The sequence below is a fragment of the Pteropus alecto genome, unplaced genomic scaffold (assembly GCF_000325575.1).
Source record: "Pteropus alecto unplaced genomic scaffold, ASM32557v1 scaffold35, whole genome shotgun sequence".
NCBI classification, from domain to species: domain Eukaryota; kingdom Metazoa; phylum Chordata; class Mammalia; order Chiroptera; family Pteropodidae; genus Pteropus; species Pteropus alecto.
In genome coordinates this window covers 12,613,322-12,626,872 of record NW_006437828.1, presented here as the reverse complement: position 1 = coordinate 12,626,872, position 13,551 = coordinate 12,613,322, and the positions used below count along the sequence as shown (strand labels likewise).

General features: G+C 48.4%; 1 protein-coding gene and 1 pseudogene across 1 annotated transcript in view; one reads left to right on the top strand and one right to left on the bottom strand.

Annotated features, from left to right (window-relative positions):
* CSMD1 (CUB and Sushi multiple domains 1) overlaps nucleotides 1-13,551 on the bottom strand; it is a 1,232,804-nt gene that overhangs the window by 640,880 nt on the left and 578,373 nt on the right. The gene's annotated exons all lie outside the window — the stretch shown is intronic.
* On the top strand, nucleotides 6,633-6,751 carry LOC112482192 (annotated as a pseudogene).

Sequence of the window (13,551 nt, the reverse complement as noted above, 5' to 3'; positions counted from 1 at the left end):
GGTGGGCTGCAGCCTGCCCCGGAGCGACGCTGACACCTGCCCAGCGCTCACGGTGCCGGGCGCGCGCGACCTTCGCCAGCGATGCCCCGTGCGTGCCGTCTTCATGGAACGCGACTGCCACAGAGCTAGTGGCCGAGGGCGCCGTGTCCCAGCTCCCGCTCATGCCCCATGGGGAGATGAGGGGCGACTGTGCTGCCGCGAGACGGAGGACGTAGCACCAGGACCGGGGGCCCAGCAGAGGGCGAACGGCCGCTCCCCGCCTCCTCCAAACCCGAGGGAGTTGGCTGGAGAGCCGCGTCTAGCCCCCCTCTCTCTCCCTCCACGTCTGCTAAGTATTTCAGGCAGCAAGGGACACTGAGAGCTCGCCACCAGGGGACCGTTCCTACGGCAGTCTCCCTCCCGTAGTCAGTCATGTGCTTCTCTGCTATCAATACGGTAAGTATTTTGCACATCGTCCCATTATAGAAGAGTGAGTTTAATGCGCGTCCCTTGTCCCTTGCAGTACGAGAGAGGTACAGGGCTTCCGGGTCATGATAGCGGTCAGGGCCTTATCTTACATGTGAACTGGTATGTGCTAAGGCCCTATTTTTTTTTTAAAAAAAATGATCGATAGCTTTTACCGATGGATCAGGTGCATTGTTAACGAGGTTAGGAATTAGTTGCTATAATTATGATAGGAATAATTTAAATAAGATAAAAAAATACTTATTCAACATATGCCCATGGATTTTTCTATTACTGTACATTCGAAAATACGCGAGCAGAGGCCTGATTGGTCCCTGTTCTCCCCAGAGGGCATGGTGGTCCCCTTGCCACGCCCAGAATCGGAGGCTCATGTGAAGAGCTGAGTGTCCGCGTGAGCGCGTCGCCGTGCTGGACTGCTAACCGTCCCTCAGCAGGCATTCTCTCCTTCTGCTTTGTGCACAGAACCCTCCTCCCCCGGCCAACGTCCAATTTTAGCTAATGTTACAGACTGGATGTTTGCATCCTCCCAAATTTATATGTAGAGACACAAGCCTTCAGGGGGACGGCGTTAGGAGCCTTCAGGATGACATCAGGCTGGGAGGGTGACCCTCCCACGATGCGGTCAGCACCCTCATCAAGGAGGCCCCAGGGCCCCGTCCCTTCCTCCCCTGAGGACACAGCGGAGGCTGTCAAGGCTGTGTTTAAATGACCGTGATGCGGAGGACGTCCGTCCGTCTGCATCTGAGCACTCGGACTTCTTATTTACATCCGAAAACGTACAGAGAGACATGAACCTCTCCACTCAGAACTGCTTTAACAGCACACGAAGGATCTCGTGTCGACTCGCGCGTATATGTGTGCACGCGAGTCTATTTTACACACTCAGATGAATGTACCATATCCGGAGAATGTGAGAACATTCAGAACATTTTTTCTAATATATTTTTGTTTTGTTTCATACATTGGATGATGGCAGAAGGGTGGTCCGCCTGCTTTAAAAGCAGTTTGGAAAGGGAATTTCTCGTATATATTCAACCAGTTAAGATTATAGTTTTCTTATCAGTAGCTGAATAAAACAAGTTTGGAACATAGTTATTACTTAACTCAATAAATCGCATCTTAAGCAATGTTTACGGCATCGCCATTCTCTAGAGAGACGACACTTTCTTGAAAAAGCTTCCTTAGATTAAAAAATAATCGTTCTTTAAAATTATTACAAATTTTACAATCCTATTTATTAATTGATCCAATACATATTTTAAACTCACTAAATCTTTCAAAATCAGAGTAGGCTGGTACAGAGAAAAGCATTGTTAAGTTATATGAAGAACTTATATAAGCTCTTTCATACAAGTAAAAGTCAAATCAGCTTACATTTAATAACTTCAAGAATTTTAATAGATAAGTTAGTGGAAAAATATTAAAACAGAAATAATTTAATGTAGTTACAGGTGCCACCAAAATAATAATTCTGGAATTTTTTAAATCATTATATATTAATTGGAGATTAATAAGATGCTGTCATGTAGAACTGACTAGCTTGAATAGTTAATATCTAAATAAAACTCTTTAGAAAAGAAATGGTTAGTAATTGTTATTTACACCTCAAATGACTAACGCTGAAAAAAAGTAGGTCGATTGAAAGGTGTTATATATTTTTTAACTATGCCAGGTTATAGGTTGTAAAATAGTAAATATAACAGTAAATATAGTAAAATATAAATCTAGCAAAATATAGGTTATGTAAATACAGTAAACAGAAGTCGAATAAAGTTATTGCTATTTAAGCTTTTACATAAAATATGCAAATACGCATGCCCAATCTTCCCGCATTTTCTCCTCCGGAAAGCATCGCTTTCTAGATACACAGATTTTCTTCGTGGAAACGTATCTCGGCCGTGGGATCTGGCTGGATATTGGAGGTTTGCCAGTTACTTCTGCTATTAATTGAGAGACGATGCTGAGGCTCTGGGAGAGAGCGCGCAAAGAGCAAGCGTCTGCGGAGCGAGGCTGCGGCCGCGAGGAGCCGGGAGGGCGGGACCTTGAGGAACAGCATCTGGACGTCAGAACGGAGCTGGACGTGCGGGGCGGGGTGCGGGGCGTCCGCTAAGGAAGAGGAGGCGCTTGGCGCGCGCATCGCAGAGACCGCGCGCATCGCAGAGACCAGGGGTTCGGAGCCAGGGGGTTTGGGAGATACCTGCTCCTCCACGTGGAAATTCAAATAAAGCTCAGTCATGTTCCCGTTATTCTGTGCACCCGGGCCCACTCAAGGAGGTGGGCGTGGGGCCATGGCGAGCATCAGAAAGTCACCGATCACGAATGACCGGGCTAGGTGACGAGGAAGGAAGAAGTGTAAAGCAGTCACCCTCCCGCACGTCTAACATCTGCGGGGACAGAGCAGTGTGTCAGCTCCCGCCGAAGTGTGGGGGAAGGACATAGGACGCGCTTCTCCCGAACGAGGTCGGCGAAAAGGAAATTAATTCCACAAAACTCACTGCCCTCAACCTACGCGCGCGCGGGCCATCGGCATGCGACGCGTGTGTTGTGTCATCCGTGCTGCTTTACCGTGGGGGAGGCAGGCGCACAGGATGGGCGTCCGCAGACTCCCCGCCACCCCCAGCGTCCCCCACGCTCGAGGGCCCCCGACCACGACTCTCCTGTGCCAGCCCACTCGGGACCCTAGAACCGCTGGCCGGCCCGGAGTCATTTTAAGGTATGGCGAGTGTCCTGGACCCTCCCTTCGACTCCAGAAGGAGCACTTTTGAGGTAGAGATTCTATGGCCGTGCACGGAAGGGTGGCTTCTCTGTGTGAGGTCGACGATGGCATCGCACAGGTCACCTCTGTGTCTGGCCAGCGTGGTCACATCCAGGACAGACGAGGCTGTCTTTGGGAGTTCTGTGACATCTGAACGTTCACTGACAGTATCTACAGGCCTCACACAGATCCGTCTCCTCTGGTGCTGTCTGTGTGGAAATTCTATCAGCCAGGCGGTGAAATGCATATATACGTGATCTATGTGTTCGCACACGGATAAGATAGATATAGATGATGTAGATATATAGATACATAGGTATAGATAGATATATAATTCTGAAGACCAAAATGCCGCACTAGTAATTATGAAAACCGATAATCTTATGTAAAAGCTAATAATATTCAGCTAGATAAATAAGGTAATATATAAACCATATGCATATGAAGAGACATACTGTATTAGCTAGATGATCTAAAAAAATGTACAGAACCAATGCATATGGATTAAAACTCCAAATAAAATATGAAACTAAAGAATCATATAGATTATAGTACATCAAGTCCTTAAACTAACAACCGGCACGTGTTCTGTGCTCTGCGGCATCCAGTAAATAAAACGAGGCAGGCCTGTCGCACGTGCCACGTTCTGAACATCAGACAAAATGCTCCTGAAGGAGCAGTTATTCACCCAACCAGCACCTACGGCACCTGCAAGCTGCCATTTTCCTAGGGTGTCGCCTGTAGTTTTCAAGGTCCTTGCACATAAATCTGGGAGCACAGGCGGCCGCGCCCCGAGCTCACGGTCACCGGGGAGAGCCGGACATGGAATAAAGCATGGCCCGTAAGAAACCGCTCCCTGCGCCAGATGTCAAGCGGCCCTCGTGGTCAGACCCCGTGGGATCTTTGTGTACTTAATCCCGTCGAGACATCCGCCTTTCAAGAGGTGCCTGGTCTGGGAGACGAGAACGAGGCTGGTAAGAGTGAATCGGAATCGGAACCGAGCTTCCCGCGAGTAGGGAAGACTCCGGACCAGGTACCGCGACGTCGGTGACGGGTCGTCCGTGGCCCGGAGTTAACGAAGCCCCAAGAGCTAGAGGAGCAGGGAGGGCATGTTGGCGAAGGGGAGGCACCGGACAGCAACCGCTTCTGGCTTCCGGGGCGCCGGCCGGCGGGAGGGGGGCCCGCTGGGCCCTGGGGAGGCGAAGCGGCACCGGAACCGGTCAGCGACAGGCCGGGGAGCATTTCTGCTGTGACTGAGGCCACCAGTCCTGCTGCCAGAGTGAAGAGTGGCCGGGGGGATGGAGCCGGGCGTGGCTGGGCGCAGCCCCTGAGCCCCCTGTGCGGCCGCTCCCCTGGGGTGTTGAGCCGGCCCCGCCTTCCTGTCCCCCTGCTGTCCCAACCTGCCAACCACCCGCCTTTCCCAGGAGTGATGCTGGAGCCCAGGCCGGTCCCCGCCGCCTTCTCCGTGGTGTTAAGGGACAGGAAACACGTGTCTCTGCCTTGGCCGGCAGCGGGCTGGGGCCACTCTGTCCGCCGTCTGCTCCCTGCTCGCACGGCGGGCCGCGGCCGGGCGACCCCGGGCCCTCTCCTGCCCACCAGCGTGTGACTCCGCTGGGGAAGGACACTTGGCCAAGGGGAACATTGACCTCTAAGAGCGAAGTCCTTCAGGCCTACGGACTGCGGACTTGGCCGCGTTCACCCGTAAACACTGAAGATGTTTGGGAAGCGGAGCTCGCCGCCGGGGACGCGGTCGGACGGCGAGGGCCGGCGGACGTCGTGGGGCAGCGCTCTGTGTATTTTGTTGATTTAAGTCGAACAATGAATTAAAGTGTGTGAATTAAATTAAATTAATTTAACGAATTAAATTATGAATTAAAGCTGTGTTTCGTCAGGGGAGGTCCAATTGCATAAGGCCTTTTCTGAGAAAAGAACATAATATCCATTATATGAGATAATATATATTATAGGTAATGAATTTTAAAAGTGTGTCCCGTGTTCTGTGAAGTCATATGCTCTCTCATTGCGAGCACGACATCGGTGTGGGGTAATTCTACGTAGTCGTGCATGACTAGGGAAGGTGGAACGTCATCTTCGATTCTATATTTTCTACATAGCATTTTCAGCAAGAATAATTTGTAAGATAAACTTTTTGTTGGTGTTCAATACTCTTTTTTTACTACAATGGGACAAACCACGCACCTGCGAAATGAAACCTAAACTTACCTTCCTGGCGGACGAGGGCCTCCCTGACCGAATTCTGCTCACCCCGCGCCGAGCACTGCTACACCCCTCCTTCCCTCACCCCTCCTGCTCCGATTCCGTAAGGAGCTCTGGTAAATTTCCCTCGATCGATGGAAATGGGGGACGCACGATCGTTTCGAAAACGGTCGGGCCCCCTCGATCCCAGCACCGTCTCGTTCCCAGACCCCTTCGCCTGCTCACGGCTCCGCCTCGAACCCTGAGGCGCACGGCGTGGCCCGTGGACACCCGGGGGCAGCAGCCCTAACTCAGCTCCACTGCCTAAGTCCTCGTGAGCTGGGGCTGACGGTGCTGGGCCGGGCCTGGCGGGTAGGTGTGCGGTGAACACGGAGCGGAAGGTGACGAACAGAACGCCCCGAGGAGCAGTGAAATAATCGAGATGTTGGCGACGGCGTGTTCTCTTCCGGACGCCGCGGGAATGAGAAAGTTATCTCAGAAAAGGCAGGAGGCCCTGGTACTGGGCCGCCGGGCCGTGTCCCGACCTCCACGTCATGGAAAAGAGCCCCTTCCTCTCCATTCGCCGCTGGGACAGGCTGTGAGGGGGGCACTGAGGAGTGAAGGTCGGCCGCGCCCGGGCGGGCCCATGCTGGCCCGTGGACGCTGGGCTCCGCTCCGGCCACCACATGGAAGAGTTGGTTTCAGGGACGCCCATGCCCGTTCTCCTGCACCGAGGCGGAGAATGTGACATTCGGAGTGAGCTCGGAGTGCTCCTGCGACCGAAGCCTTCCCTTCCCGCACCCGGCTCAGCGCACGTCCCTCCGTCCCTGGCCCCTGGGCATTGGCGCATGGTGTTTTCTGAACTGGCTTCTCTCCACTGTCCACTCGAGGCCAGGCCTAGCGCGTCCTCACCCCGCCTGGAGGATGCCGATCAGTAGATGCCGCCCCGGGAAGCAGCCTGGCCCCGCTCCGATCCGGCCCGCGTTCCGCCAGCTCCCCCGCATGCTCACCCCGCGAGGCGGCAGCCCGGTCCCGGAGCTCCCACACAGAGCTGCTGACCAGAGGAGGCCCTGGTGCTCCTGCTCCCAGCTGTGCTCAGTTTGCACCAAATCCACATAAAAACAACAGTTAAAAACAACAAGTCTGGAATTGTTAAAACGCATAACAAAAAAATGGTGATTGTAATACTCCATGATACAAAAACAGTGAAGATTTAGTCTACGGCCACGGCACCCTGAACGAGCCCAATCCCGTCTGATGTCGGACGCTAAGCAGGGTCGGGCCTGGTTAGTACTTGGATGGGAGACCTCCTAGGAAGACCGGGTGCTGTAGGCATAAAAATAAAAAAATAAGGGATCGTAAGCTGACAGGGTCCTTGCAATCTGTGAGGTCAACCAAGGGTTGCCTCGCGTAAAAATATTTAAAAAAATAGTGAAGATTTTAAAATGCTACTCTCTAGTTTGTTTCTAATTTTTTTTCTTTAAATTCCAAGATACTGACACTGTTTGCATAAAGCATTCTAATGATACAAAACATCTTGTGAAAAGCAATAGCCCAAAACACATAAACAACGAGAGCGCAGTTAACATTTCAACAGCGGCCGACTCTTTTTGGAAATAACTCTCCCTGGTCCTTAATAGCTGATTGATTAAACTTTTACTAGGATACGTGGCCAGGGTTCACCCAAGTCGTGGAGAGTTAGTAAGAGTTTGTGGCCCTCAACTGCTATAAATTTTATGTTTGGTAAACTCGCTAGAGAATAATTGAGTCGATGTAATAGAAAATTTTGCTTTCAATTTACTGACTGTGTGTTACGGACACAGAGGTCGTAACAGTGCTTCGAAGTGCAGTCACGCTAACTCACTGGGACTTGACGGCAGCTAATATTCGCCCCCACTGCCGAAAGATGCACTCCTGCTAAAGGCTCGTGAGAGAGGCCGCGTGCATGAGGCCACGAAACGGGCCCACGCGATTCCTTTCGGCCACGACGCTATCGACGGCCACGTGTCCACCTGTTGAGGTGTAGGGGCACCCCTTATTCCTGCGGTAGAAGATGTAAATTAAAGCTGAGGCGGGCACACGCCTGACTCCGAATCTCACAGAAGGAAGCGAACTCGAGTTCCCTGGGTTTGCATCCTGAGTTCGGGACGGCGACCCGTGTCATCCTGAGTCTGTCTAGAGAAATGAGTGCACCCGGGAGTGTTTAACGAGCTACACTAGCACGGGGACCGTCACGGGAATGAAGCCCTCGGATGAATTTGGGGAACCAGCCCTCCGCCCCCACCTCTGGACTCAACACTCCCGCTGAGCAGAGTGAGGCCAGACCCTGTCGCCAAACACACACGTCCGCGGGATCTGGGGGCCTAACGCAAGGAGGAGTCCCAGAAACCAGGTTTATCTTATCGGAAATATACGTTTAAATATAGAGACCGTCTTCCTTCACAGCCCCCCGCGAGGCACGCAGAGAGAGACAGACGAAGCGGGACACGAGTGAGTGACAGCCGGAGGGGACTGGTAACTCATGACACACCCATGCCCACCCCCACGCCCAATCTCGGTGAAGAACAAGAGGGCGGGCACACGTGGGTGTCCTTTCTCGGCGCGAGGCAGGGGAAGGCAGGGGGCGGCCGGCTGGCTCACGGAGATGCTGAGGGAAAGGGGGAGCTGTCCCCCTGCACGCCACCCAGTGTCCCCGGCTAGAATTCCAGCCGTCCCTCCGCACGGTCACTTGTCCCTCCTCTTAGAAACGGGTACCCCGCCAGTCCCGGGCAAGGCCTCCTCCTCCCGTACCGTGAGCGGCCCCTTCTCTCTCTACAGTCTCAGTTTATCAGTGACTCTTCAATGGTTTCCGATTTTCAGCCTCACGTTATCATTGCGTGCGTGTATTTCTAACTCCCACGAGGGCAGGAGGGGTCTGGCATGTCCCCTTAACGTCACAGAACGTGGCACGGGACCTAGTACATGAGCTACCCAGTGATGTCTGTCAAAGACATAATCTGAACATTGATTAATCCATTGACTCCACGGACAACATATTGGATGCACTCTTAAATTCATCTGCCTGAAATTTTACCATTAAGCATTCATTACACGAGGTGGTAATTGTCTTTTTTAATGTAATTAGGCCCAGAAGGGAAACGTACCCTTATTAGTAACCATTAACAGCTCTTTGTGAATGAGTTTATTGTTCATCAAAGCAAGGACATTTCCGTTCTTTCTAATCTAAAAATAGATAATAGTAGATCTTAATTGGAGGAAGGGAGATTGAGGATCGGTCCGAAGTCCAAGCAGAAGCGGGCAGAGAGGCAACTGCCACTCTCCGCGCCGAGGGACGGACAGGCAGGACACAACCGCCCGGGACAGCCCTGCTTCGTGGATCTAACGCAGCCCTCAAGACGAAAAATGACTATGCTGGTGTTACGCCTTAAAATAAATGGCAGGCGACACGCAGATCTCTCGCACGCCCCAGGCACGAAACGCGATGAATCCGCCCTAAGTTCTTCCATATTTGGGAAAGAGGAGGAGGTGAGCTGTTAATTTTGTGTTTGAGGAACTTCGGGAATGAGGGGCCCGTCTCGTGGGTCCTCTTCACGGGAGGCTGAAGAATAAGCTCGAACTTGGTGCCTGGGCGAGATGCTTCTCTTAGACTTCGCGTTCGCTACCGATGTCATTTTTCTACGAGAAGCACTGCGCGACGTCCGGGAGGGGTGCGTATGAAAATTAGAATCCCGGCCCGAACGACTTGTTTCAACTCGCTGCACCCTAAATTCACTGAATGTATTTCCAACTATTTATATTGGGGAACTTTACATAGGACTAAAACCATGAATAATTTTCAACGTTAGCATTATCATTTATTAATTAATTTGTCCATTCATTCGTTCATCGAAAATGAACTCACTGCATGAAAGAATGTAAACCCGTCTATGTCCTCACCCGGAATGCTCGATTTTCTCTGCTATATACATGCAAATTTCATAAAGCTATGCGTTATAGTTTGTATAATTGATCGTATGCACATTTTCCTGTAACCAGAGTGACGACGGATGAATATAAGATGACCCACTATTCCTGGAGAGACAGAGAAGGGTTTATAGAAAGATACGTAGGATTTTCTTGAAAAGCGAGGGCACCAAACTCTTCCAAGCAGAGTGAAAGGCAGAAGGAAATGAAAGAAACTCTGCAGAGCTGACGGTCCTCCGGGGGTGCAGACGGATGAGTTTTTTGTAGCGGGAGGGGGAGTTCTGAGGCCACGGTGAGCACTGGGGGCAGGTCGTAAGGCTTCTGTCAGTCCAGGGAGGTTGAATCTTATTCGGTATCAGGGATTTAAGGCAGAAAGGAATGAAAAGTAGGGTGTACAGAAAATTAAACTTGCCTTTTAGAGAGACACCTTTCATGATGGTGAATCATAACACAAAGCACCGTTACAGAAACAAAACGGATTTATTTTTTTTTAAAGGATCAAAATATAAAACTTAAAATGTATCCCCTGGGAGCTATTAGACTTTTCAAATTAGGTATTTGCGATGATTTTAATAAACATATCCAGTTCATGTAAGTTTCCATGATCACAGTAATTATGAGTTTGTAAAGATTAGGAACAGACAAAAAAGATTAGAACTATCTCATTTCAAAATATTACCTAAACTATCCAGGGTAGAGAGAAAAATAACTATCCCTGTACTATATAATTCTTCACTATAAAATAATGTCTTCCTGCACAGATTACAGAGTACTATGTAATAAAAGTACTGGTGAAAATTACTGCAGCATGGATGCACATAACACGGTACTAAAGGTTATACACTGACCTGTGTATACAATAAATTTTATATAATAAACCAACGAATGACTATCGTTTTGCTGAGAACTTTTTGCAAGGTTAACAACATATGTTTTTCCCTTCATTCGAACACTAAATGGCTTGGAAAGATCACAGTTAATTTCCACTTATTCTATTTGTCACATTTTCCCTCTTTTAGACAGTTTACATTTCTTCAAAAACAATCTCGTTAGAATTTTTAAGGAACGCCATTTTGGCTTACTTAAGGACAATAGTGCAATATTGTCCAAGGAGACCGTGGAAATATATACTATGACTGGTGACATAAATCCTCCTGCTCTGAGATATAGCTGTAAAATGCTCTCGCAGAGGAGAACAAATCTAAAACTTTGGTAAAATAAAGTTACTTGAATTCTTAAAACAATACATAAGCAGATCCCAGGGTCCATTACAAGGTCCTCATCTTCTTGGACAAAGTGAACTAAATTCCGGTGTTGTACCTCTGAGTGCTAAGAATACAGATGATTTTCATTTTATCTGGTCATCTGTTTTCTAAGTTTTCTATAATGGATGTGCATGATGCCTTATAAAAAAGAAAAAGAAAGAAAGAAAGAAATAGTTTGTTTTCCACAGGAAGCCATTTCCACATAAGTTAGACAGCCTGACACTAATAATAATTTCTAAGTAAATGTACAGACAGCCTCATACTTGCTAGTAGTTGGTGCGTACCTTGCACAGGTGACCCCAGTCTAATATTCTCGACCAAAGCCCCCTCTCCGTGCTCCTCCAGCCCCTGCACCACCGTTGCTATTACACTTACTCTACCTTATTGTCATCTGTTGCTTATTTTCGTTGCTCTTCACTGAGCTCTACGCTCCTTGAGGTTAGGGACACCGTTCACTTCATTTTAACATCCCTCGGTCCCATGACAGCGTCTAACGCACGAGTCCATACTCGAGAGGTCTTTGCCGACTGAGTGTAGGGATGAGGGCTGTGGTTATCACGTATATTATCAACTGATGCATTTCCAATCCTCCCTGAAAATGAATGTAGTAATTTTTGCACGAAAAAGTTTTCTGTAATTTCATTAAGGAAAAGACATGTTTTTCTTTTAACCAAGATGTTTACCATACACGACGTTTTTCCATCGTTAGTGGAGGTGCAATGATTTGAATTCATATGATTTCCCTTAAGCCTCAATGAGTGATTTAAGCATTTCACACACTGCAGCTCTGCAGGAACCAACCTCTTCGATCTTCTTGTTTTCCGTATGTGTTGCCCCATTCTTAAGGGATATTTTCACATGGTCTGAAAATCCGGGTTGACAGTGATTCTTTGCTTGGTTTTGCTTTCTGCACCTCGCAGATGCCGTTCCGCACGGGGGCATCATCCGTGATTTGGGACGTAAAACCAGCAGTCCTTCGCCCGGTCCCACCCGTGCCTGGCACATGTCATTTTCCACTGGCCGCTTTCCAGATTTCCTCTCTGTCATTTTCCACAGTTCAACTACAATGCGTCCGGGATGGTTCTTTGTCCTGACGCGTCTTCAGTTGCTGAGCATCTTGAATACCCTTTTTTTTCCCCCCAAGTTTGGAAAGTTTTGGCCATTGTTGTTACAGATACGTTCTGCCTCAGCCTTTCTCTGCTAATTCCGGCATTATGATTAAACTCGTGTTAGACATTTTATAGCGTTTCCAAGAACCTGATGCACCGTCCATGGTTTTGTTTGTTTGTTGTTTGTTGTTGGTTTCTGTTTTTGTCAATTTTCTTTTTCTCAGATTAGGTCATGTCCATCATCTAACTGCAAGTTAACTGACTCTTCTGTCATTTTCATCCTAGCAAGCCCTTCAGCGAACATTGGTTTTTAAATTTCAGATATCGTATTTTTCAGTGTTTGCGTTTTCATTTGGTTTTCCTTTTATAGTCCGTTTCTCTGCTGAGATATTGTTTCTGTCAAGAGTATCACTTCCTTTACCACCTTAAACCTAGTTACGATGGCAGCTTTAAAATCCTTGTCTGCTAATTCCACCATCTGGCTCCTATTAAACTTGGTCCAAGTAGTTTGTCTCATTTTTCTTTTCCTTAAAATTGGCTTAATGACTGGCCCCCTTTGCTTAAAACTTAATATTTTGGGTATTTTTTAATGGCCTCTGGAATTGGGAATGTATAAATTTTGGTAACCCTGGATTCTATTATAGTCTTCTGAAAAGTGTTATTTATTTATTCGCTTGTTCGTTTGTTTGTTTATTGTTCATTTTCTTTCTTGCTCTTTGGTTTGGTTTGGTTTTCCTTTTTTTCGCAGGCAATTTACTTGATTGGACTCGACTAACGACTCTGTCTCTTAGGTGGCAAGTCACATCTCGGCTTCGTTCTGATACCTTCAGTTGTCCCATGTCGGATGTGCTGCTCGCCTGCGTTGGGCGGAACTAGAATGACCGTTTGGACTCCACCTTCTGGATCTTCCCTGTCCGGGATGCTTCCCCTCCTCCCCAGTGACTGCGGCTGCCCCGAACCCTGACCTCTGGCTTTTCAGTTCGCAAGGAACGTGGAGCTTCTGCCAGGGTTTTCCTTAGCCCGCCCAGCACTGACTCCCACGTGTCCTTGGAGTAAAGCCATGAAAAATGGAACCTCACCCTGGGCTGTTCTCTCTTCCCGCCTTTTCCAATTCATCGCCTCTAAAATCTGCCTGCTTTTTTCAGTCTCCAGTGCTATCTGTTTTTTTCTTCTCTTCTAGTTTATTTATGTTTGTATTTCACCTACAGTCGCTAATACAGAGGGTTGGGTCAGAGGGTGTATTTGAAATATCCTGAATTGCATTTTTAGAAAAAAAATATTTTTGCTTTGCCCTCAGGATGCATTTGCTTATTTCTGACGCAAATGTTAATTTTTAAGGATAGCCGCTTTATTTTTATATTTGCTGTGTGCCATTCATACTCTATCATTACAGCATTTTAATTCCTAGTCCTTTGGGAAATAGGTTTTCTTATTTGAAATTTGGGGTGAAGAAAATTGAGCTATACGCCATACGACTTCTGAAAACTATACATAGGACACAAGTTGTTTGATTTCAAGTCCCACGCTCATTTTCTCACATGTGAGAAATGTGCATCCGTGTGGATTTGCGTGTGTGTTTTGATAGGTAAACATCCGTGAGAGGGGAGAGGACTTCTTCACCCCTGTGGATGTCCCAGAATGAGGCCGCCGCCTCACTGGGAGCCCGGGGACAGACTGAGGGTTTGGAGTGCGCACCCTGCTATCTGTGGGTCCTCAGGAACTTCCTCCGGACACCGTGCCTGGCAAGTGATGTGCGTTCACTGGGTACGAAACTCACAGGGTTACAGACTGACTGAGA